We start from the raw sequence: 25,956 nt of genomic DNA on the forward strand, positions 1-25,956 counted from the left end.
AAGACTTGAAGTCCCATCTTAAATTTTCTTCTAGAATGCTAATTTTTATAAAGCTTGTGTATGTTTATGTTCAGTTATTTCACTTTAATGGCAATGACAATTACCTATTAATTGTCATTAAAGTGAAATTACTGAACTTAAATATAAAAGCTTGATAAAAATGCTCATTTTAGAAGAAGATTTCAGATGGCACTTCAAGTCTTCATATATAAAACCGAAATATTGTTATTTCTGTCATTAAAATGGATTTATAATTGAATGAATTAAATGGCATTTAGGTATAACATTTCATAAAGCTGGCATCCCTTTTCCACATATAGGCCTACGCTTCGACCAGATGCAGCTGCCACAGGTGCATTTATTTCCCCCAATATTTTCCGCTTGAGTTTGACAGTGATTTTCATCTGTGCTTGGTTGATGTTACTCTGGCTTGCCCTGGTGCTCCGGCAACAGATGTGTGCTGCTGACTCAGTTTCCTCAGCTCTGCGTTTCCCTCTCTCCTCTCCTTCATCAAACGTTCTGTCACGGCCTCTGTCAGGCTTCTAATGGATAGAGAGGTTTATGCTGTCAGCGTCTCTCGATGGGCCGTCAGATCCATAACACAATACCTCCTACGACACCACACGCTGTCAAACACAACAGATATTTCACACTGACTGAAGATAATTCACAGCCATGAAACAGACTTTCTGCTCGGATCACACTACAGTCACGGCCACCCTGTCACCCTATCATTTCCCTCTGAAGTGTGTGAAGTTTACCGTGTTCAGTGTTCATGTCACTCTTTGATAGCGCTGCTGTTGTGTTGATACTTCTCTGCTAAATCAAATAAAGCAAAAATCAATGAGAGTTTGGACTGGCAATTGTTGACCACAAGCGGTGTTCTTAGGCATGACGTGAAGCATTGTGCCTTTACGCTGTCTTTACGTGCTATGAGCTTGTAATCACGACTTCAGAAGTGGCAAGGACATTTCCAATAGCACATGAAGGCAGCATTCACCTGTGGTAAAATCACTGTAACACTCGAGCCTTGCATGGCTTATTGCTATATAGTAGGCCTATATAGCCTATACTTTTATATAGCCTACTTTTATTTAGCAACGACACATTCCATTTGTCAAAAGTGAAAGTAAAGACTCTTATAATGTTACAAAATAATTTAAATAAATGTTTTCACAATATTGCTGTGTTTTTTTAATAATCTGTTTATTGAGATATAACAAATTATGCCAGTATACAACAATATTATAGATTAAAAATAGTGAGATCTCTTTTCAATATCGCTGTTTTTACTGTATTTTTAATCAAATAAATGCAGCCTTGGTGTGCATAAGAGTCTTTAAAAAACTGAGAGAGAGTATACATTTTTTGTTGTGTTTTAATCACCACACGGCTTTGAATATGATAGAATTTACACTCTGTTTTATAAATTATAGTAATATAGGAATGTTGTGCACTTTTTGGGTTGGTTCATGTAACTCCATACTATAAAGGAAGGGTAGGCAATATTTTGTATAAAGACTTTTTGTCATACTGGTTGAAACTCTTCACATCCTGATTGCAATCAATAATAGAAGTGCATGGTCTAAATATATTTTACATATATCTTCTGTGGAAGTCTCAGGAAATGGTCATCCAATCACTGCATTCGGTCCGAATGCAATGATAGGATGTCCTACCTGCCTGTGCACATATGTATTTCCAGCCCGTTCTCATCCTTTGGCGTCATACATGTGACGCTTTGTACATTACGTTGAAATCTTACGCACATGGCATCCTTTAGCATCAATATGAGACGCAGAACCCAAGGCGTCATACAGGTGACGCGCGTCTAAATCCGACGCACATGGCATCGTTTAGCGTGAATATGAGACGCAGATCCCAAGGCGTCATAACCGTACCCTACCCCAGACCTAAACCTACCCATAACAGTGCGTGTTATATTGACGCTAAGGCCGTGTGTCCACCAAAGCGTTTTTCCACGCGCCTGGCGTATGTTTTCAATTGTTTTCAATGGGAGCGCGGCGTTTTTTAAACGCCATGAGCGTAACGAGGCGCTGAGCGTTTTCTTTTTCACGCTGAAGCGCTGAGCGCCCGGCTTTTTTTACTGGTCGTCGAGAGTTGAAAAATGTTCAACTTTGGATAAAACGCAGCGCTCATCACTGTCACTTTTTACCCAGCCGTCCAATCACAGTGGAGGAGGGGCGGGACTAATACCACACCGACCAACTGTCACAACATTCTTTCTGTACAACGACATCAACCAAGAGAGCTAACCGAACAATTGAAAAATTAATTTTTAGTATGAAACAAATTATCTGCGAATTCAGTTACAAGTAAACTGTGCTGCGGATATTCTGTATCATAGCAACGAAACGTCTCAACCGAAAAAACGCTGTGCTACCAAAACGCTCTCAAGCGCCCACAGCTAGGCGTTTTCAGTAGAGCATCTAGCGTTTTCAGCTGCCTAAAAACGCTTTGGTGGACACACGGCCTAAAGGATGCCATGTGCGTAAGATTTCGACGAAATGTCATATGGCGTCACCTATATGACGCCAAAGGATGAGAATGCGTTGGTATTTCCATACCTCTGCTCACGCAGACATCACATGTCATCAGCGTGTTCAATGAATCTCATGCTTTCAAAGCTAGCTTGCTATTGCTAGCCTCAGTGAAACGGCCTGTCCTGCCTTTAACCAAAAAAATCCATTTCAAATTACAATGCAGTCATAGCTATATCATGTGAAAATCCTGTTCATACAGTCACTGTTATAGTCAAACGGGAAAATATAGACAACAACCCCTCCATTCATTCCTTAAGGTTGCAAGAAATGATGCAAGTTGTCATGTGGTATCTACACAAGGTTTACATGACACCTAAATGATGATTAATAATGTACTTGGCCTACTTCTTTCTCGTATCCTTTGGCAACTATATCCAGACATTACTTCCTGTGTGAACAGCCCTTAATTTCTGTTCATTTCTTCACTGCATATCATCCTATCAACATGTACTGATCTCATTTCCGTTTCATTAGGCCCTCCATTCTCTCCATGTCTGCATAGTCCAGTTATGTCCTCACCACTGCTCAGATAAATAAAGTGGCTGAAGTCTGGTCTTTTGCATAACTAAAGGCATTGTTGGCCACGCTGGGTGAGACACGCGACACTGTGGGCCTATTGAGCTGAGGGTGAGCGCGAGCTCTGTACATGAATAGAACCGGAGCACGCTTTAGAAAAAGTGCTTTTTTTTCTCTCTCTGTCCGGGTCCCGTCTGAAGGGGATTAGGCACAACAATGAGAGCCTTGAGAAGGTTTCCTCTCACTCCTCTCAGCTGGAACTGGCTGGAGGAAAAGCTAGCCCAAACAAGAAAACATGTTCAGAACTGAGACCTACATTTGTACAATAATGAATAAAGCTCAATGGTTTTGTAAAACGATTATTTTTAGAGACTGATGCTATTGACTGATGATATATATTTTTAATAGCACAGAAAAAAAAATTACAAAAAGGGAAAGTTCATCAACTTTTTCAAGAATGTAATGTATGGCTTGACAGAGCCTTTCCTGATAGATAGATAGATAGATAGATAGATAGATAGATAGATAGATAGATAGATAGATAGATAGATAGATAGATAGATAGATAGATAGATAGATAGATAGATAGATAGATAGATAGATAGATAGATAGATAGATAGATAGATAGATAGATAGATAGATAGATAGATAGATAGATAGATAGATAGATAGATAGATAGATAGATAGATAGATTTGCTGTACATAAACTTACTTTCAAGTTAGTTTGTTTTGCCCCCAATTAGTCTTTTTATAATACATGACAGTTTCCTTGTAAACAGGCAAATTCATCCATTATAGATCAATTTACACTTCTACACTTCTTGAGTTTTTCACCAGTGCAGTTTATTCACTTCCCCCTGGGAGATATGTGAATATTGACATGCTTTCGTCTGCTAAAGAAATAACATCATGTAAAACTTGGTCACACCTGCCTGTGGAGATGTGTCATTGTCCAGTAAAACTCTTCTGAAGATGTAATGAAAGACTGCGAGCCACTGATACGGGTGGTCCACACGCCTGCTAATGAATCGGGTCATGTGACGGACGCAGAAAAATCTAACAGCAAGATAATTATAGATACACACACTCCATTACAAGACACACATCAAAGGAAGAGGCACTTTGAGATCTCACTCCTATGAGGCATGCCCCACCACCCCCTTTAAACAGAATCTCAAATCTTGAATGCCAACGACTCAGCAATTACCCAAATTATCTGAAAGACTCAAACGCATTTGGCACACCTTGCAAGACCCAGTCATTACTGCAGGGGTTAGCAGTGGTTGGGGCCATGCCAGATAACTGTATGCTTTAGAAAACTTTAAATAAATAAATGAATGAATAAATAAGTTGATTATTTTTCTATTTATTTAGAGGGGTCTCAAGTATTTGAAGAAGTAAAGTATACATGTTTGTACGTTGGATAGACACTGAAATACATTATCAATGACAGCATCAGTTTGGTTGAAAGAATAAAAATGCTTAAGAGTGTCTTTTTTTATAAGTAATAAGCATTGCAGTCATTAAAAATTCACTTGGTTTACTCTAAAGCTCAATTGGATTTGTTCTTGATCATTAGATATGATGTTATGGTACCTTAGTTTCTTTAAAAGGTGCCTTTGTACTAAAACACAGTTAAAGCATTGACTGACTGGGCAGTGAGGCAGCAAGGCAGCTGTGTTTGGTTTCAGACACAGCTTCATTTAAATGATGGAGAAATTTAGTCAGAAAATGATATTTTTTTATAGCAAATAATAAATGAAATATATGGGGCTAAAAAAAAAGGAAGTCTTTGTATTCTATATTAATTATCTTCGAATAAGTATGAAATGGCATGCGATGCAATGTTACAGTTTAAAGTGTGTGTGTGTGTGTGTGTGTGTGTGTGTGTGTGTGTGTGTGTGTGTGTGACTTTTATAAATCTCACAGAATGGAATGAAACCATATGTGAAATCAGGTAAATGCAATAACTGTAAAATCATTAAATAAAACTTATTTAATTAATTTCGGAATCCATTTTGAATATTTATAGCGTGGATGCCAGCCGAACTTAGCCCCGCCCACAACATTTGAGGATGGGAAGTTCGGTCTGGACTTGATCCGTTGAGAAGCAAGTATGCCCGAACCAAAGCTGTTCGGACCAATCAAATTGTCAGGGCGGGCTTTATACGATGATGGACAGCTGATCAACAGTAACGTAATCATCCACATCACCAAAGAGCGCTTGGGTTGAATTCGTTTACAACAAAGTATGGCTGCCGCTGAAGAATTTAGATGTGTAGATTCAGCCATCGCGTCTGTTATAGAAGATATCGACAGCGCATTCAGTTTAAAAGAGGAACAGAGAACCGCAATCAAGACATTTGTCGATTGGAAAGATGTTTTTGCCGTCCTTCATACGGGATTTGGTCTATCTAATTGAGTGCCGAGGCATTTTTATTTTTCCTGGTTCGGTTGAAACACGCCCCATAATCACAGCCCAATGGAGCAGTATCAGACTCACATTCTGACTAGAATCTGAGTATGACGACATCAGGCTAGAATATTTATGTAAAATACAATAAAGTCAGCCTATGGATATTCTAAGAATCTCAAAGAATTCATAAAGATTTGTATGTAAAAAGAAATACCTGAAGTCTTAGATGACATATAGATGCAACGTTACTTAATCAACAGATTGTTTAAAAGGGGACCATTTTAAATAAGGTGTTACCAAAAATTGATATTGTACATATTAGTGTGTCTATCCAAACGCTAATGTATGAATCTAAAAATAGGCACATACTCACCGGCCACTTTAGGTACACCTAGCTTACCAGGTAGGAGCCCCTTTTGCCTTCAGAACTGCCTTAAATCTTCATGGCACAGATTCAACAAGGTCATGGAAACATTTCTCTGAGATTTTGGTCCATATTGACATGATAGCATCACGCAGTGGCTGCAGATTTGTCGGCTGCACATCCATGATGCGATCAATGATCTATCATGATGCACATCCATCATGCGAATTACCCGTTCCACCACATCCCAAAGGTGCTCTATTGGATTGAGAGCTCGTGACTGTGGAGGCCATTTGAGTAAAATAACTCATTGTCATGTTCAAGAAACCAATCTGAGATAAGTTGAGATTTGTGACATGGCGCTTTATCCTGCTGGAAGTAGCCATCAGAAGATGGGAACAATGTGGTCATAAAGGGATGGACATGGTCAGCAACAATACTCAGGCAGGCTGTGGCATTGAGCTGTGGCTCAGTTGGTACTAAGAGGCCCAAAGTGTGCCAAGAAAATATCTGCCACACCATTACACCACCAACAGCCTGAACTGTTGATACAAAAGCTGGATGGATCAATTCTTTCATGTTGTTTACTCCAAATTCTGACCCTACAATCTGAATGCCTCAGCAGAAGTTGACACTCATCAGACCAGACAATGTTTTTGCAATCTTCTATTGTCCAATTTTGGTGAGCCTGCTCAGCCAGTGTATTCTTCTGCTGTTGTAGCCCGTTTGCTTCAAGGTTTGATGTGTTGTGCGTTCAAAGATGATCTTCTACAGACCTCGGTTGTTACGAGTGCTTATTTGAGTTACTGTTGCCTTTCTATCAGCTTGAACCAGTTTGGCCATTCTCCTCTGACCTCTGGCATCAACAAGGCATTTTGCCCACAAAACAACCGCTCACTGGCAGGGACGTGCACAGGAATTTTGTGGGGCAGTTGCTCTGACCTGAAAAAAGGGCACTACCCCCAAAACTCACGGGCTATATGAAGGAATATATTCAGTTGAATTTTGCCCATACAAATTGCCTTATCTGATCGTGTTTATTTCCAAACGCAATGCCTCATATTATGGTCTTATTATTATTTATAAAGATTGCAAACGTCAAAGATGACAGGTTTATGATATACAACTTTGTAAACAGTATACAAAATGTATTAACAATATGTTAAATGTCACCAAAATACACATGAGAAAAAGAGTTCCTCATATTATTGTTTATTGTTTTTTAATTATTATTATTATTTTATTTTGTTTTTTAAATAAATAATCTGGATTGAATTGACAGATGGGGAAAAACTCGCTTCTAATAAAATAAAATAAAACGCTTAGATTTCGGAAAAAATACAATCCTTTTTTAACCTTTTGGCTTCCCGTACATTCAATTGTGCTTTTTGCTCATCTGGGCAACTACGCATGATTTGTAGTATGATTGCGTAAAGGGAACAGGAATTCCGGTAAGGAACAGAATCGACTGCTACACCCAGTGCCGATCCTGACCTCCCCCTGGGGCCCTAAGCAAAATTCTGCTAAGGGGCCCTCTGATGTCGTGAGCTATGTAAACCATTTGCCATTGCCACAGTCACACCTGACACTTCAGCACTCCCATCCTCCCCCCTTTAAACAAAACAGTCAAATAATAAGTACAACAATATAGAACAGAATGAGGTTCAAACACACAATATTTATTGAATAGAGTATTTTCTATAGAATGTTAAGATAATAAGTGAATATTATTAAGTAAGTGAATATTAACGTAAACATAAATAAGAAGAAAATAATAAATAATAACCCTGAGCTTTGGCTTTTGGGATTAACTTTGGTTCTTTCTACAGCCTGGGCATTTTCGGCATTAGTATGATTTTTTTATTATTTTTTTTATTATGCATGTTGAAGCAATTCTTGATTTATGGTTATTATTTACTGAGGGATGTGCATCCATTTTGACCAGTATGTCCAGCTAATCAACATTTTTAATTCAATATAGCCTATAAATGAATAGTCAATCAATGTCAAATTGTCAATACATTGCTTTCTATCTTGCATAATTAGTGCAGTTGTTTAGAGTTTGTAACTACACTGAGACTTGATAATCAGTGTCTTGTTTTAAAAGTATAATGTGTACTTTGATTGGGAGTGGCATCATTCACGTGCATGTATTGTACAGTATGTCTGGTCTCCACATATTTCTGCTTGAAAAATGCGAGTTTCATTTAGGCAACGCGCATATGAACGCATGATAACACACGCGACGCGGTTCTGTTTTCCGAGCTGCAGTAAAAAACACCGTTGCACTTTGTCGTTTATCAAAATCAAACGTAATAAATAATTGTATTTTACTCTCACTTTTGTCAGCCACAAAGTGATGCAAGAGATGCACTGCCTGCCCAGCTAGGTTAGCAAGACCGAAAAACATCAAACTTTGCTGACATCAAACTTAGAGAGGAGAGAACACAAGTTTACCTGATTGTTGTTCCCGCAATTCACTCTCATGGTTTTTTTCTTCTTCCTCTTTTCGTGACCAGAAGGATAGTTTCGCTTCATTTTGTCGTAGATGTTGTAGCTACACATTTGACGGCGCGCTATGACTATGACATGAGATGGAGGCGTGGCCTTAAGTAATTTGCGTGGCCCTACGCCGGTCGCGTGCAGTCTATGGTCGCGTGCAGCGTTTGCCCTTCATACTGACTTTCACTTTCGGTGCCCGAATGGAAGTGAATGAGGCTTTGCGATTTTTTTTTTTTTTTTAATCTAGGCCTACGTGAAATTCTGCATCCATTGTACGATTTAATTTTTTTCTCGGAAGGGCAACTTGAGTGAGAAGGGCAACTTGAGTGAGAAGGGCATATGGGCAGTTGCCCGGGCAACCTGAGCAACCCCCCTGTGCACGTCCCTGCTCACTGGATATTTTCTCTTTTTCGGACCGTTCTCTGTAAACCCTAGAGATGGTTGTGCGTAAAAATCCCAGTATCAGCAGTTTCTGAAATACTCAGACCAGCCCATCTGGCACCAACCACCATGCCACTTTCAAAGTCACTTAAATCACCTTTCCTCCTCATTCTGTTGCTCAGTTTGAACCATGTCCACATGCCTAAATGCATTGAGCTGCTGCCATGTGATTGGCTGATTAGATATTTGCATTAATGAGCAGTTAACCTTTGTATTTGACGGTTAAGGTGATAAAAAAATATTATAATGGAAGTGCACTGGGCCAGACTGTAAGAATAAAGAACACACTATTTCAAGACGTGCCGGACAACCAGTAGTTTATCTACTTAGCTAAAAAGATCCGTTTCAAAAAGGACAAAGAGACGAAGGAACTTCTCAACAGCTGTAATAATTAATGTATGTTTACTGAATAGTTCGTGTCAGTGCAAAAAATTGAGTTTCACATTTCTGGTTTTGAACTTTCTAGAACGCTGCCTCTGTTTACTTCGGAGTGTAACAGAAAGTGCTATTTTTATCTTTTATTTTTAAGTAAGGGCGAGTCAACATTTTTTTTTTCTATCGTAATCAACATTGTGCCACAGACACTGTCGACACAGCTTGGCTTGTATTGAACCATAAGCATTCCTTTAACTTTTCTTATCATCTCTACTCAGTTTACAGAATCAAAAATCTCTCAAATAAATGTGTCGACTACAGTATCTCAGTAAGCCAGATGCAATGGAAACATTGTTTCATGGGTGTGGTGCATCTGACTCAGCAGTTGAATAAGAAACAGACTCTCTCTTTCCGTCCCTTTATCCCTGACTGCCACTTTCTTTCACATCTTTCCTCATCTGATCAGTCACAATGTAATTAGCACACACGTGTGTATTCTTTCGCATTTCCTTAGATACAAAGCCATGACTCTGTAACAACAGTCCTTAAAATGAGAACAACCGCATTACAATAATCTACCATCAGCAAATTTAACAGCCTCTGCATGGGAGGAACTGATGCCTGTGAGGTCATCGCAATAACTGGGTCTGCTGGATGTTGGCAGTGCTTGTTTTAACCATCAAAGATCAAGACTGGGGGGTTTGAGGGAAAAAGAAAGCCAGATGTGGGCCAGAAAGCTGTGATTATGGATCAGATCACCCAGATCCCTGCAGGCTCAACAAAGAGGAAGGGTCAAGAGAGAGATGGATCCTGCGGAGAGAGACTGCAGTAGGATACTGACAGCTTAGAGGACAGACTCAAAGACAAACAGGAAGTTGGGGAGATGCACAGAGAGTGGCCACCCTTTTCAGCACAAAGCCACAAGGTCAAAAGACTCCAAATTAAAATCAGAGCACTGGTTGAAATCTTTTAAGCTCTTGCTTTTCAGGATTAGAGGTTGATGGGTGATTCCACAAGGACGATAAGTTGGGCTTTGGTTATTTGAAACTCAGATTAGTTTGACCAAAACTTTTAGGGTGAATTCAGTTTGGTTTTGGATGTGGTTTACATTATTTAGACTTGCATTGCTTGTACAAATTAAATTATTTACAAAATACATGCATTTATGTTAATGCACTTAAAATACACTTTTATCCAAGCAACTTAGTGCATTCAACGAACATATCACAAGAATCTCAGTGCATATATGTTCAAAAGTGTGGGGTTAGTAAGGTTTTTTTAAGAAGTCTCTTATACTCACCAAGGCTGCTTTTTATATGATTAATAATTAATTAAAAACTGTAATATTTTGGAATATAATACAAGAATACAATTTAAAATAACTGTTTTTGATTTTAATATATTGAAATGTAATATATTCCGGCATGGCAAAGCATAATTTTCAGTAGCCATTACAGTGTCACATGATCCTTCAGAAATCATTCTAATATGTAGATTATGTCAAGTTGAAACAGTTGCTGCGTAATATTTTATTTATAATACTTAATATGATACATTTATTTTCAGAATTCTTCAATGAATAGAAAGTTCAAAAGAATCGCATTTATTTGAAATTGAAATCTTTTGTAACATTATAAATGCCTTTTATTCTCACTTTTGATCAATTTACAGTTTTTCTCGATTGCTTAAACACATTTCTTAAAATGAAAATCTAAACACAAAGACATAACTTCTCACCCATTTCCCCCAACTTCCTATTTGCAGGTCAAAATTAAGCTCTACACTCAAAACCATTCAATCTTGCTGAAAAAAAAAAACTTTGCCCTCAGACATGACACACAAATCCTCAAAAACGCACACACTACAACATAGTCTTACACAGTGGTGAGATAAATTCAAAACAATACAAAAAAACGGTAATATGCAGGGTTTTTTTTTTTATAAACAGTGCATGATTGAGTGAATGATTCAATGACTCACCCAAGACTTGTGTTGTGTCTGAAATCACATACTGGATAGTAGGCACTTTTTATGGATTACTTTGCAAAAATTTAAAAAGTACATTCTATATAGTATGAAAGTGTGGAAATTCGGACGTACTACATCAGCCACGTTGTCACTGTCATGTGACCTACGGCATCAGTTGCATCTCTTCACCACCATTCACCAATCCTCTCCTGTGGCCTCATAGGGTAGTAAAGTGTCCATCAAATGCACACTTCAGAATCTTGGCAGAAGTATTAGGTCATCCGAGTACTTATACTGTTTTTCTAATACTATGTTTTTGAACACTAGTCCTTTGGCGTACTGTTTTTCTCATACTATATAGGAGGGAAGTATTAGATTTATGATATTTTGTTTGTCGATGAATCACCAGCATTCATTTGAATGAATAAGTCAGTAAATCACTCATAAAAGACTCCCAAATGCATAAATGTAAGTGTACAAGAGTTGTTCCCTTGTTCAAAGAACAGCCATGCTGTAATTTGTGGTCATGAGTAATACTGACTATTGAACTTCACAGAGGAAATGAACTTGTAGAGGAAAATCTTCTAGGAATATAAATCAAGTTAGTCTACTATGTTTTACTTAATGATTTGCCAAAAAGTTAGTCACCAGTTACGTTGCTAAAATGTACTTTACAGTTTTTCTGAAATGCTAAAACACTAAACCCTATTCTCTTAACCAAATTCTCAATAGCCTAAACAAATTTGTCGAATAAATCACTCTTTCTGTAAAACATTAAACAAGTTCAGGTAGTTAAAGCACTGTTTGCAAATCTCATGCACTCTTTTTCAAAACACATTCTCACTCACTAAAACACATTTCACACTGTGATGCACTTATGTTTAAAAATGCTAAACACAGGCAGGCAAAAGTTAAACACAACTACAACACAGTTGTCATCGTTTACACACAACGACTCAAACTTGTTCACACTTATTTCTAATGATGTGATCAAACCAACTGTACATAATACAAGTCAGTTCAGAGTCCCAAAATTGACTCAAAATGTTGCACTGAATGTTGATACCAATAATGGATGGAAGCAGGAGGAAGAGTATGTGTATACAGTTTTTCTGAATTGCTAAAACACATTTCTTGAAACCATCACTCACTTTCTCAAAACCTTAAACACAAAACCAAATTTTCAAACCACATTCAGAGAACCTCTGACTCTTCTGGCAAAATCAAACAAGTGCCTCAAAACCATTTTATCTGCTCAAAATCAAACAATGCTTTCAGATCATACACACAGCGAGTCAATATTTTAGACACTACAGATCATAGACACTACATCAAAAAAAGGAGAACACAGAACCAAAAGCATGCAGTTACAGAAAAAAAGTACATTGTAACAAAGTAAACAAATTTTGCAATTATGTAAAAAACTATACTAATGACAACTTACAGTAGAAAGGTGAATAAATTGTGTACTGTATGCGCTGCAAGTATAGTATTGCACTGAATATTCACAGCCCGTTCTCATCCTTTGGCGTCATACATGTGACGCTTTGTACATTTCGTTGAAATCTTACGCACATGGCATCCTTTAGCATCAATATGAGACGCAGAACCCAAGGCGTCATACAGGTGACGCGCGTCTAAATCCGACGCACATGGCATCGTTTAGCGTGAATATGAGACGCAGATCCCAAGGCGTCATAACCGTACCCTACCCCAGACCTAAACCTACCCATAACAGTGCGTGTTATATTGACGCTAAAGGATGCCATGTGCGTAAGATTTCGATGAAATGTCATATGGCGTCACCTATATGACGCCAAAGGATGAGAATGCGAATGTCTGTATACTTGCACTTGCATACTGTGAAAATACAGTGACCCACCTGCAAAAGACAAAAAGGTTACAGTAAAATACTCTAAATTAAAAGCATGTTACAGTCACTCAGATGAGTTGTGTATCTGCAGAATCGAGGTCAGTGAGTGATTGATTCTGCTTCAGCATCACGTCTTCATGTTGGGTCCGGCTGGAGGATTTGTCCACATCACAGACAATGTCGTCTCTGCAGGCAAAGGGAAAAACCCTAATCCCAGATCCAGCCTTTACAACATTCTCCACACCTTGCTCTTTCTCGTCCTCCTCCTCCTTGTTCACCACCTCTTACACACATACTTGTCCTTCTCTCCCTGTTATATTGTTTCCATCCATTGTTGGTATCAATTCTGAGTCAATTTTGGGACTCTGAACTGACTTGTATTACAGTATGTACAGTCGGTTTGATCACATCATTAGAAATAAGTGTGAACAATTTTGAGTCGTTGTGTGTAAACGATTGTAGTTGTGTTTAACTTTTGCCTGTCTGTGTTTGAGTGTGCATGAGATTTGCAAACAGTGTTTTAACTACCTGAACTTGTTTAATGTTTTACAAAAAGAGTAATTTATTCCACCAATTCAATTGGTTTAGGCTATTGAGAATTTGGTTCAGAAAATGGGGTTTAGTGTTTTAGCAATTCAGAAAAACGGTAAGAACAGGAAGAGGATGAGGATGAGAAAGAGCAAGGTGTGGAGAATGTTGTCAAGGCTGGATCTGGGATTAGGGTTTTTCCCTTTGCCTGCAGAGACGACATTGTCTATGATGCGGACAAAGTCCTCAGGCCGGACCCGACATGAAGACGTGATGCTGAAGCAGAATCAATCTCTCTCACTGACCTCGATTCTGCAGATACACAACTCATCTGAGTGTACTTTACTGTAACATGCTTTTCCTTTAGAGTTTTTTTCTGTAATCTTTTTGTCTTTTGCAATTGGATCACTGTATTTTCACAGTAGGCTATACAAGTGCTGGTAACACTTTAGAATACGGTTCCTTCGTTAATGAATAACTACACAAGAACCAATAGTAACACAATATTAACAATCTAGTAACTATTATTAACTAACAAGAACTCTGATTAACGAACTAGTAAGTAAGTTCAAAATAGACAGCATAGGCCAATTATTAGTAACAGCTTTCCCAAATCATAAGTCTGCTATGCTATTACAAATTGATAATGTAAACAACCTTGTGTATCGTTTACAGTAGCAGTTAAAATGTTAATGTAGTGCTAGTCATTTGTCCTGCATTGGTTATTGATTAGTTTTGCATGAATTATGAAAATTTTCAGTAGTTCTCTGGGAAGCATTAAAAAAATAGTAGTTATTGATTAGTTAATAGTGAACTACCACTTTCATCTGTGCGCTATTACTTACTAGTTCGTTAATCAGAGTTTCTTGTTAGTTAATAATAGTTACTAGATTGTTAATATTGTGTTACTCATTGGTTCTTGTGTAGTTATTCATTAACGAAGGAACCGTATTCTAAAGTGTTACCCAAGTGCTGAATATACAGACATTCAATACTATACAATATTCAGTGCAATATACTTGCAGTGCATACAGTTTATAATTTATTTAGTAAGTTGTCATTACTATAATTTTTTACATACAGTAATTTCAAAATTTGTTTACTTTGTTACAAAAAAGTATATGGTTTTGTGTTTAAGGTTTTGAGAAAGTGAGTGATGTGTTTTAGCAATTCAGAAAAACTGTAAAATGTGCTCATTGTTCCTACAATTCCTAACAATATACTACATTATAGACTAAAATACTGTATACTGTATTTATGTCTCATATGTAGACATTTTACATTTTAGCCGGGGGGGTGGGGGGCAAGAAAAAGTTTTAAAAAATGACATATGACTCGACCTGATTATATTAGGTTATACTAAGTAATTTTATGGGTCGGATCATGAAAAATGGCTCCTATTTACAATGGGGTTTCCATAGCTGTAGTGATATTTTGAATGGTATACTACAGTACAGACTTTCCCAACCAATCAATCACTCAATAAATAATTTTACCAACACGTTTAAACAAATCACTTTTTGGATGAACTATTCCTTTGTTAAGGTCTGGATTTTCACTCCCTTGTATTTTATGCCAATCAAACGAAGAAGTTGTTTCAAGGTCAAATGAATGTAGTAAAAATATCAGTGTAAGCTCTCTAAATCCCACATACAGCACTATTCTGTATGCTATGAGTTCCTGTGCTGGTGAGACTGTTTCCTTTTCACTTCAAACTTTGCTCTCTCCCAGGGGCCTCTTCCTGACATACGTCCCTGGTCTCTAGGGCTTTTACACATGCTGCTCTACTACACAGTCATTGGACACAATCACTGAACAGTCAATACAGGTTGGGAAATGAGAAGGATATTTTTAAATACCAAAACCGTTCTCGCGTGTGCTTACGTAACTGCAGGAAGAGAATCAAAAACATACAGCATAGTGTTGTCATAGTCTCTCCTCGATCCAGTCCGAGGCTTTTTCGTTCATTTGTCACGTGAACTAATCATTTCGGTTTCCTGTACTCAAAGCCTAAACGGCTGTCACATGACAATAGAATGAATTTTGGCTATTGAAAATGTAACCTTTAATTTATTTCTGCTCAAGTGAAGGAGTGAAGGTAAAGATTCACTCATTTTGCCGAACGAGATTTAAAAAGGTCCAAATCAGTAGAATGATCCGAATACTACAGCAACACATTTATCTATATTCTATATTTGTCATTAAACAACACACAATAATCAATATTATAGCCTACATTTGAAACAAACACTACTAATAATGTTGGACAAGCCAGCACTGCACTTCTGGAACTAGACATAAAACAGGCAATATTACATACAATTCTGAACACAATTATAAACACAATTCACAAAACTCCACAGTCTCTGCAAGTAATTGGACCCAAACCTGTTCAGAATTCAGTTAGACGCAAAGCATGCTGGGTAACCATCAGCGCTATAAGGTTACCAATTATTGGGCTGCATGTCTATGAAAGGTCATTAAAAAGTCATGTACAACATGTAAACACTAGCATGACGTCGTCATACTCAGTCAGAATGTGAGTCTGATACTGCTCCATTGGGCTGTGATTATGGGGCGTGTTTCAACCGAACCAGGAAAAAAAAATGCCTCTGCACTCAATTGAATAGACCGAATCCCGTACGAAGGACGGCAAAAACATCTTTCCGATCGACAAATGCCTTGATTGCGGTTCTCTGTTCCTCTTTTAAAATGAATGCGCTGTCGATATCTTCTACAGACGCGATGGCTGAATCTACACATCTAAATTCTCCAGCGGCAGCCATACTTTGTTGTAAACGAATTCAACCCAAGCGCTCTTTGGTGACGTGGATGATTACGTTACTGTTGATCAGCTGTCCATCATCGTATAAAGCCCGCCCAGACAATTTGATTGGTCCGAACAGCTTTGGTTCGGGCATACTTGCTTCTGAACGGATCAAGTCCAGACCGAACTTCCCATCCTCAAATGTTGTGGGCGGGGCTAAGTTCGGCTGGCATCCAGGCTATGTAAACACACCTTTTGCTTAAATTTATTTATTGCTGTAATTCTCATTATTCTGAAACTGATTTTTTTACTCAAATATTTATTCGTTAAAAGTACTAAAAAAAATCAGTAATAAAACAATTAAAGAATTGTTAAGAGGAATCAGAAGCAGAATCCTTACATTCTTTAATGCATAAATTGTGACTCATACTCTGATGTCATGCTGTTATAGGGAAGACCAGAGATTTGACAAATGTTTGTTTCACCCTGTTCCCAAAGATCTTCACTGAAGCATTTAAGAGCCTAAGTCCCATTTCTAAAATTCATGGCCATATGTTGGAAATATTTGATATTCGGTTTCTGTCTATCACACTGCTGCTTGACAGATGTGGGCCAAACTGCTGTGCTTCAGAGGAGGAGGTGTTCTCTGTGCACCATGGGAATTCTGTGTACATTCAGGTGTCTAATAATGGGATCTATGAGAATTCCAGTCACTGCATGGCTAACTCTAGACTCGGCTGCGAGCAGAGGAAGTCTTTTGTCTCAAGGTTGTGCAGTGAGGAACAATGATCCTGCAGCAGACAGGGAGGACGTGTTTGTCTTCGGCGTACGAGGTCTTGCTTTGTTTAAATGAAGCAGTCGTTTCCTACAGCAGTGAGAGCAAATGGAGTGTAGGAAGTGAGGGAGGTGACCGACTTCCTGTTGTACGGAACGGACACAACAACGGTATGGACCGAATGTACTGAAGGGAATTGCACTAGATTATAATGGCCAAAGCGTATTGGAAAGCCTTCCACTTAAAGCACTAGCTTTTAAAATTAATATTAATTAACCAAGATTGTTTTATATTCTTTTAATATGTAATATTTGAACAATACTAAATTATATTAATAATTATATATTAATTTAAATAAGTCATTCTGTAGTCCCCTTGGAAGTTTGCTGAGGCCACTGGATTATTAGACCATTAAAATGTTCTAATCAAGTTCCACAGCAAAATAAAATATTTATATATGTATATACTGTGTGTGTATATATATATATATAGAGAGAGAGAGAGAGATATAGATACAACACTAGGGTTTGGAACAACACTAGGGTTAGTAAATGACAGGTAATGTAAAGGAAATTGCATTTACGCAAGCAGTTTAGGGTGGTCTCGTAGCTAAAGTTCAAGGTTGCTAGTAAACAAACTGGAGACTTTATCTCAAGGTTGTGTCAGGGAACCAGCAGCTGTAGAGTTGAAATGTCTGTGGCCTTGAGCACAACATCTTACAATAAATCACTCCCTGAGATTGTAAATCATAAATCATTTCAAATTAAACTTTCTTTGGATATTATATTATCCAGGCTGTTGCTAGCCTTAAAGCTGGAATTGACTACACTACTTTTTAAAAACCTGAATAGATTTTAAAACACTATAGGCTTCATACACTTAATGGCTTTGTAAATGGTTTCAGAGAAAAACTATCATGCACTAAAGGTCTGAGGATCACAAACTACCAGACTTTCAAGTCAATCCAAACAAAGCGATGTAGAAACATGCGCCTCATTGCTATACATAAAAAAAAAAAACAGTTCAAAATATCAAACATGTTTGATATTTACAGAGCCCCTAAAGGGATATGGTGGTGGGAAAAATATGAGATGGGAGGAAAAATGATGTGTCAGTGCTTTAGTGTACTCCTGCAAATGTTTTGCGTTTGTAATGGAGGCCAGCTAGTAAGAGCTGTGCGTATAAACCTCACTACCCTGGTCTCAAAAGGTTTCAAACCCTCAGTTCAAACCCTGCTCAGAACGGGGAGGGTAGAACTGGAGGAGTTACATTGGTGCCGTGACCCGGATGGGAATGAGTTTCTCGGGGGAACTTTGGGTTTTGCGAGTATACGCAAAGTCTCTCAGGGGAACGCAATACTTTTGTCGAACGAACACAAAGTTACTTGGGTGAATTTAGAATGCAAAAACAATTGAAATATGTTTTTTCTTCCCATCTCATATTTTTTTTCATCACCATGTCCCTTGGCTTTAGGCTTCATAGTAATTCTCTAGCTAATTGGAATCATAGTGAGAAACTAACGAAAATCTGAGCCCGTTGTAAACTTAAATTAAATAAATTTGCAGACCGGTTCTGACTTTCAACTGGAGTGGCTGCAAATCTTGACAAAAGTTTTGTTGTTTATTCCAGCTTTAAGAATTTATTTCCAAAAGCATTCAATAGCCAACAGCGTTCTTATAGGTCCAGGTGGATTTTAGGAGAAAATCAGATTTTGCAGAATGGATTTTAAAATTGCTAAAAAGGGAAAAGAAAAAAAAAGTTACAGATTTCGTGTGGGCCTGGCAACAGCTAGAGAAATGATCCTTGTAAAGTAATCAAAGAGATGACTGACTGTGTCCCATGGGATGAATTTTGGAAACTGCCTAGCCTTCTTTCAATGAGGGAAGAGCGCTGACTGATTTTCATTGTGCAATGTATCAAATCCACCCAGAGGAATGAAAATCGCATTTTGCACACATTCATGTGTGTGGCTCTTTATTACCAAAGCAACTTATGAGAAGAAGCCCTGCGATGAAGTTTTGCTGGAGTTGATCTCTTCTCTGCATGGAGAGTGGCAGCTGTGCTGAGGATGAGCATGACTGGCAGCGGTGCCCCAGTGTTGTGTACCCAGAATCCTCAGCCCCTGCAACAGCTGTTCCAGCCACAGGCAAAGAGACGGAGTCAGGACCGAAGAAACAAGGAGGGGCTGCTGCAACCCCTGGAGAGAGAGAACAAGAGAGACAGATACCTTAATTGTGTATGTGTGTGTGTGTGTGTGCAGAGGCCCCAACAAGTATTAAAAGCTTAAATGTTTGACATTTAAAATGCTTGAATTTTCTTCAATATGTTATTCAAATGTCAAACTAAGCATCATCAACTAAGCAAACAATGCTAGACCTTTTTTTTTTTTTTTTGCAATGACAATCAGCTGATGTTTTGGTGATTTTTAGTGGATTTAAATCAGGTGTCCTAGTAGCAGAGGAACCACATTAACTATTAATAAGAGATAACATCTTCCACTAACATTTTAGGAAAGTGTCCATTTATCCATATATATTGTTTAATAATTTTAAACCTAATAGACTTGAAAAAGTCTTGCTTGAAAAGTGTCCTTTACTAATTTATTTATTTATTTACTTTCTTGGTCGGATATTTCTTGCCCCAATGGAATACAATTTTAAGTGCGGTTCACAAAATCATATACTTTTTGGGACAACTGTATGCATTTCAATATTTCTGGGAAACAAATCAAATCAATTCCGAATTAAACCACTTTTACTCTGACCAAATTCACTTGGCAAGTTTAGGATTTACATATGTCTCTCAAAAACCCTAAGTGACTACATTTCTGCTTTAGGGTGAGAACAGAACAGCAGATATACCCATAATGCTTTGCAACATGAACAGCCAATCATAACTTTGGCCTGTCACAGCGCCAATAAGCTTCTAGAATCAGATTCCAAATTTGAATCTGAACCTATAAAAATCAGAATTCAAATCTAAAATGAAATCTGAATTTTAGCCTAAATCTTTATTTGTATCCAAATTCAATTCCAAATCTAAATCTAAATTCAGTTCATTTCACTTTAGATTTGGATTCTGATTTGGATTCATACTGTTTTAGAAGAAATAAATAACACTAAATATCATATAGATGGAATGCATGCTTACATATACTTGCAGAGGCCACTCAAAAACAAAAAGCCTGTTACAACAGAATGTGCTTAAACTCGAACTTCCTCAGAGAAAAGAAAAGAGATCTTGAGTCACTGGGAGAGATTATTCCTGACATCATTAAAGTTTTGTTTCCTCTTTTTTCACATTATAGCTGGTATATTTACCCTCTTGCTGCCTTGATACATTTTCTCACATCATCAGTGACTCAAACTTGTGACCATATTAGACAAAACCCATTTCAAACATGTTATGTTACAGCTGAAAGCATGTTAGCATGTGCATGTGCTTTAAAGAGTTCTGTCTGAGTATATGCAAGAACTACAATTACTCTCCTAATGAGACACACTATTGTCCTTTAGATGAGTCTGTATCGATAGGAATGGATTGGACTTCTACTAGCTGATTTTTCTGCCAATTTTCAGTCAAGCACTTCATTTACATATTATTCTGAGAATCAAGTTGGCTAATTACATTGTAAATTACATATTCACTGACATACACTTAATACTGTGGCTTTATTAATGTGTTAAAGAATGCAGACAGACATGGAAGCGTGAACTAGTGGGAGTAAAAATTGGCACATGATCCCATTAGTGTTGCCCTTTAGTGTCACAGCCTGGCCCTCGTGGAAAAAAAGAGGGATGATTTCTAGTTCTATGGAGTTTATCATAGCAGTGATGTCTTACTCACATAATGGCAGAGATCTTATGTTACAGTGTAGTACAGTGAAGTAAGTCTTTAAATGCGGATAGTTGGCAATTAGTTTTCTTAATATGAAACTAAATAAAGTGTTACCCAAAATAACTAGGCGTCATGAAACTGACGCCTTGGGAATCATTTTGACCATGCTTCAATATTCGACGCTTTAGGCACCCTTTAGCGTCAGTTACATGACGCGATCCTAGGGCGTCATCTTGCTGACGCTTTACCTTTAACGTCAGTTAGATGACGCTATCTAATTCTAACCCTACCCCAGACCTAAACCTACCCGCGTCATCTAACTGACGCTTAGGTAAAGCGTCAGTAAGATGACGCCCTAGGATCGCGTCATGTAACTGACGCTAAAGGGTGCCTAAAGCGTCGAATATTGAAGCATGGTCAAAATTGTCATTTTAGTGACGCCTTGGGGTGAGAATGCGTTGAAAATAAATATAACAACAACAAATTCATGGAAACTCCAAGAGATTATCTCAAGAACATGATGCTCAAGTACTTCTACACCATTGAGGTGAATGGAAAATCTAACAGCTTTCTGCAGGTATTATAGACATCCTTTGTCAGCTTGTTATTGTAGTGTGTACATTGCTAAAGTGAGTAAGACAGTATGGGTCACAGGGCTATAGACAACACGCATCATTTATAATCAACTCTGCTGGCACTGAAGGAAGAGAGAGAGGGTTTGGAAGAGAACATAAGTGGACATATAGCTCATTTAACACTCCTTCCTCTCCACCACGCTTTAGTGAAATGATATATCACAGGAAGAAGCAGGACATGCCCATGAGTGCTGGGCAGAGCTTGGCTAGGGCGTCTGCCAGCTCACAAACATGATTATAAGCCTTTTATATTTGGCATCTTTGCAAACAATCTCACTGCTATACAAAAGACTTTAGAAGCAAGCCTACATCATACATCATAGATATTCGTGATATAAATGGAAGCTTTAATTGTATTCCAAATTCTCTCTTCCGGTTTGAGACGGTTCCCATGCTTTTTATTTCATGCTGCAGTATATTTTCCCACCAGTTATTAAAAACTCATTCACAATGTTGTCTTATTTACCCTAAATAATCTCAGCTTCCCTATTGATGAAATTTAAATGATGTTGCGTTTAGACTAGAATTACATCTGGATTGTGATTCTGCATTATGTGACAGTCTAATTTTGTTTGACTACATTCAGATCAGACTGGCTCAGAGTTCAGACTGTACAGTAAATTATCTGTTTCTCTATATCAGTGATTGACAGTTTAAAGGCTCTTTAAAGGGGTGATGAACTGAGAAATCAAATTTTCCTTGAGCTTTTGACATCTAAGAGGTCATCAAATTATAAGAATATCCTGTAAGTTTCAGAACTGAAAACGTCCTTGTTAGTCCAATAAAAGCTTTTATTGACACCAGGCTCAGCAAACGACTCGTTTTTCAAAGTGGGGAACTATGACGACAAAGAGGATCAAACACCACCCCCGCAGAAGAAGATCAACGCCTACTTCAACACGGCCGGTTTAGCCCCGCCCACCGATTCGCGCATTAGACGAAACTCATTATAATATGCAAAACTGTTATCCACTCACAGCAGTGGGCGTTTACTTCCAAGTCTTCAATGCGAGACGCCCATAAAAACCGAGCTTTTTTTCAGCTAGGCTCAAAACTAGGGTAGAAAATAGCCTATTACTTATTCATTTTGATGTTTTTGAATGTAAAAACCAAGCGAACGTCATAAGTTGACCTCAGACAACAATATAAAACAATTTTAAAAGCCAGTTCATGACCCCTTTAAATAGAGCTTTGCTTATTGATGCTGACACACATCTGTATTTAAAGCATTTAAAGGGGCTGTATGCAACTTTTTCCCCAAAATAAACGTAACAATAGCCTTTTTATTTTACCATTTATGACTCAAACATCTCCTGTTGAGCATACTGACACCTTGTCCGCTCACAGTGGGTGCACCTATAAGCCTATTTTTCCTATTTTCTGTCGGGTCGGATTTTTCCCGCGCTGTCTGCGGATGTGACGTCAAGCGCGTTCATGTTAAACGTTTTAGATCACTCTGCCACCACCGCTAGTCAGCAATAGCCTACACTCGCAAGCAGTGCAATGGATTTTGCGAATACACAGAAGAGACCCAGGACAACTCGGACACCAACAGTAACTCCACAGAAGACTAAAAAAGTTAAATCCCTGACAAGTGGCCGAAAAAGATCGAAGATTGAGAGCGACCGGCGCCGAGCAAGGACTAGAGTGAACATCGGCTTCGCATTTGAGCCTTGGAGGGAGCTCAGATCTGTGTTGGGAATACGAAGTGACCCAGAAATGGCTTTTTTTCTTCTGAAAAGGTAACACTGTTCATTGAAATAGCACTGTGTTGTTTTCAGTTCACAACTGCGAGAGCGAGCAGAAAGGAAGAGCAGTTCTGTTTTTTGGCCACAGGTGTCAGTCGCGAGTTTAAATTTCAGAAAAACACATATAGCCCCTTTAATGACAGCCCATGTGCCTCATGCTATTGATTCTGTTGAAATGTATGTCAATTAAAATGTATGTATTAACTTAACTTGAATCCTTTATAGATAATTCATAATAAAGGTATTGTAAATATATTCTATTTAAAAATCGACCTATTCATAGCATAGCATACAACATAGTACATTTTATAAAATGAATGCTGATTGGTCAATACAGTGTTTCAGCCATGCTAGAATACAATATAGTAACACATATGATGCAAAGAAATTAGTTTACAATATGCACTGTAACGCATGGAATTGTTTAATAAATAATGGTCATATATGTATTGCATTTTGTTTTAATTTGTGTATCGCTTTCTTTTGTGAACCGAATTGTGGTATATATTTTAAAATACAGCAGTTAGATAGTACAGTCAGTCAGTCTGTCTGTCTCTCTATGTTGTTAGTGGTAGGGATTTTCAGTGAATTTTCACACATGTTAAAAATCGTTTAGACCACAAGTGTTAAGACCAAACAAGTGTTTAGACCATTCATACATCCGATTTGTTCAAACACTAGTGCGTCCGAAATCGTGTACTGTCTGAGTAGGTACTACATTTGCACTGTTAAAAAAAGTATGTCCAAAAGAACGTATGGCTGCATCCGAAATCTTAAATATGCTGCCTTCGGAGGATGCGTTGCAAGGTGGGAAGGCATAAAGGCACGTCCAAATCCAATGTTAGCTTATCTTCCTATCTCCTGATATACCTTCTTCTGATCGGTTTATGAAGGTAGCATAGATGTATCATTCGCTGTATTCCACAATGCGCATTCCATTCCATGACAGTTAAGCTATCAGTAAAATTAAAGATGGCGTCTGAAAGATGCGGTTGGTGGTCAGTTTCTGTGTAAATGTATGTTTCTAACCAACGTTTTCCACTGTTGATGTAATTTCTCGCGAGAAAAAAAACTAATCATTTTGATATCACATATGGAATGGTATCATGTGTTTCATCGTGTTTAACTATGGATAGGCGGAATGTATCATAACATATGGTTGAAGTAATGCAACTAATTATAATGTGGATTATAAAGCACTATAATACATCCATTATGCATCCTATTTACTGGCAAGTCAAAAGTTGCATGCATGTGAAAGTCTGAGCCTAATTGGGTGTTTGGGTGTTTAGCAGTGTACATAACGGCGTCTTCTAGCCTTGAGTGTTGAGGCAAACAGTATGCTTATGGGAGGTGCGTGTGAGCATGTGTACATGCACATGTGTTTATGTGTGCATGTGCATTTGTGTGCACTCACAGAGGACGCGGTGCAGCTGTTAGCTCGCTGATGCTGGAGGATCTGGAGGAGGGAAGTAGAGCATTAAAGCTGATGTGACGTGTTGGTCTCTCCCAGGCAGAGCGGTTCCAGCGGGGGCTGCCAGGTGGGAGCAGGGCTGCTGACTTCATGAGCTTTGTGCTGAAGAGCCACTGTCTCCTGAACCTATCTCAACCAGCTGCAGCCATGCTGAATACAGTGCCACCACCATATCCTCTTCTGCTGCACAATACACTCACACATCAGCCGAGCGTGAACACACACACATCAGTGATTGTTTCAACACAATGGAATACGCATATTCAAGTCAGTGTTTTTTTAGAATCACTGATGTACTATTATAGTTTTCATTATTATTTATGTATTATTTATTAATATTAATATTTTATTAATATTACATTTAATTAGTTTAATTAATTATTTGTATTTTTTTTTTTTAATGGTTTATTAATGTCCATATTTTATTGAAATCAGATTTAATAATTTTTCATTTTTATATTATGTTTTCAATTTAATTTAAGTTACATTTTTAGTTAGTCTGTTTTTGCCATTTTTATTAGTTTTTTTATGTCTGTATGGTTTTTATTCATTTTTATTTTAGATGTAGTTATTTTAGTACTTCAACTTAAACAAAAATTAGAAATCTTGCCTTGACAACTGGCTTAAATAAAATAAGTTTAAGGTTTTTTTTATATTTTATTTTATTTCATTGCAAATAATGATTTTTTTTTAATGGTTTTAGTTTTAGTTAACAATAATAACCCTGATTCAAGTCTCCATTATGAGCAGTGTAAACATAAATAAATCATTTGTGCATTTGTGAACACACACATATAATCAGTGAGAAAAACACACAAAAAACACGCATTTGTGTGTTCTGAAAACATTGTGAAATCATATATTTAGTTAATGATTCTGTTAACTGATTAGTTGGGAAAAAAATGATTCATTCAATAACAAAAAGGGATTGTACATGAACGAGTCACTGAGTCATTAAGTTGACTGATTTGTTCAAAACATGATTCATATAGGAACAAAACAAGTAGGACTGGAATCTATAGTCAAAGTTAAAGCTCAAATAAGACATTTATTGGTCATTGGTTCCCATTACTCTTCTTTGTGTTATTTGGCAATATTTTATACGGTAACACTTTATTTTAAGGTGACGTAATTACATGCTACTACATGTACTTACTATATAATAACAGTA

At 37.7% G+C, this 25,956-nt stretch overlaps 1 long non-coding RNA gene across 1 annotated transcript; it reads right to left on the reverse strand.

Annotated features, from left to right (window-relative positions):
- Nucleotides 1-332: 332 nt before the first annotated feature.
- On the reverse strand, nucleotides 333-25,041 carry LOC130100304 (uncharacterized). Its single transcript, XR_008808848.1, has 3 exons — nucleotides 24,729-25,041; nucleotides 19,073-19,288; nucleotides 333-542 (listed from the first exon to the last, which is right to left on the reverse strand). It is a non-coding gene; the product is annotated as an uncharacterized LOC130100304 (long non-coding RNA).
- Nucleotides 25,042-25,956: the final 915 nt, after the last annotated feature.

The sequence above is a fragment of the Rhinichthys klamathensis genome, unplaced genomic scaffold, assembly GCF_029890125.1.
Source record: "Rhinichthys klamathensis goyatoka isolate OS25496 unplaced genomic scaffold, OSU_Roscu_1.1 h1tg000237l_1, whole genome shotgun sequence".
Lineage (NCBI taxonomy): Eukaryota > Metazoa > Chordata > Actinopteri > Cypriniformes > Leuciscidae > Rhinichthys > Rhinichthys klamathensis.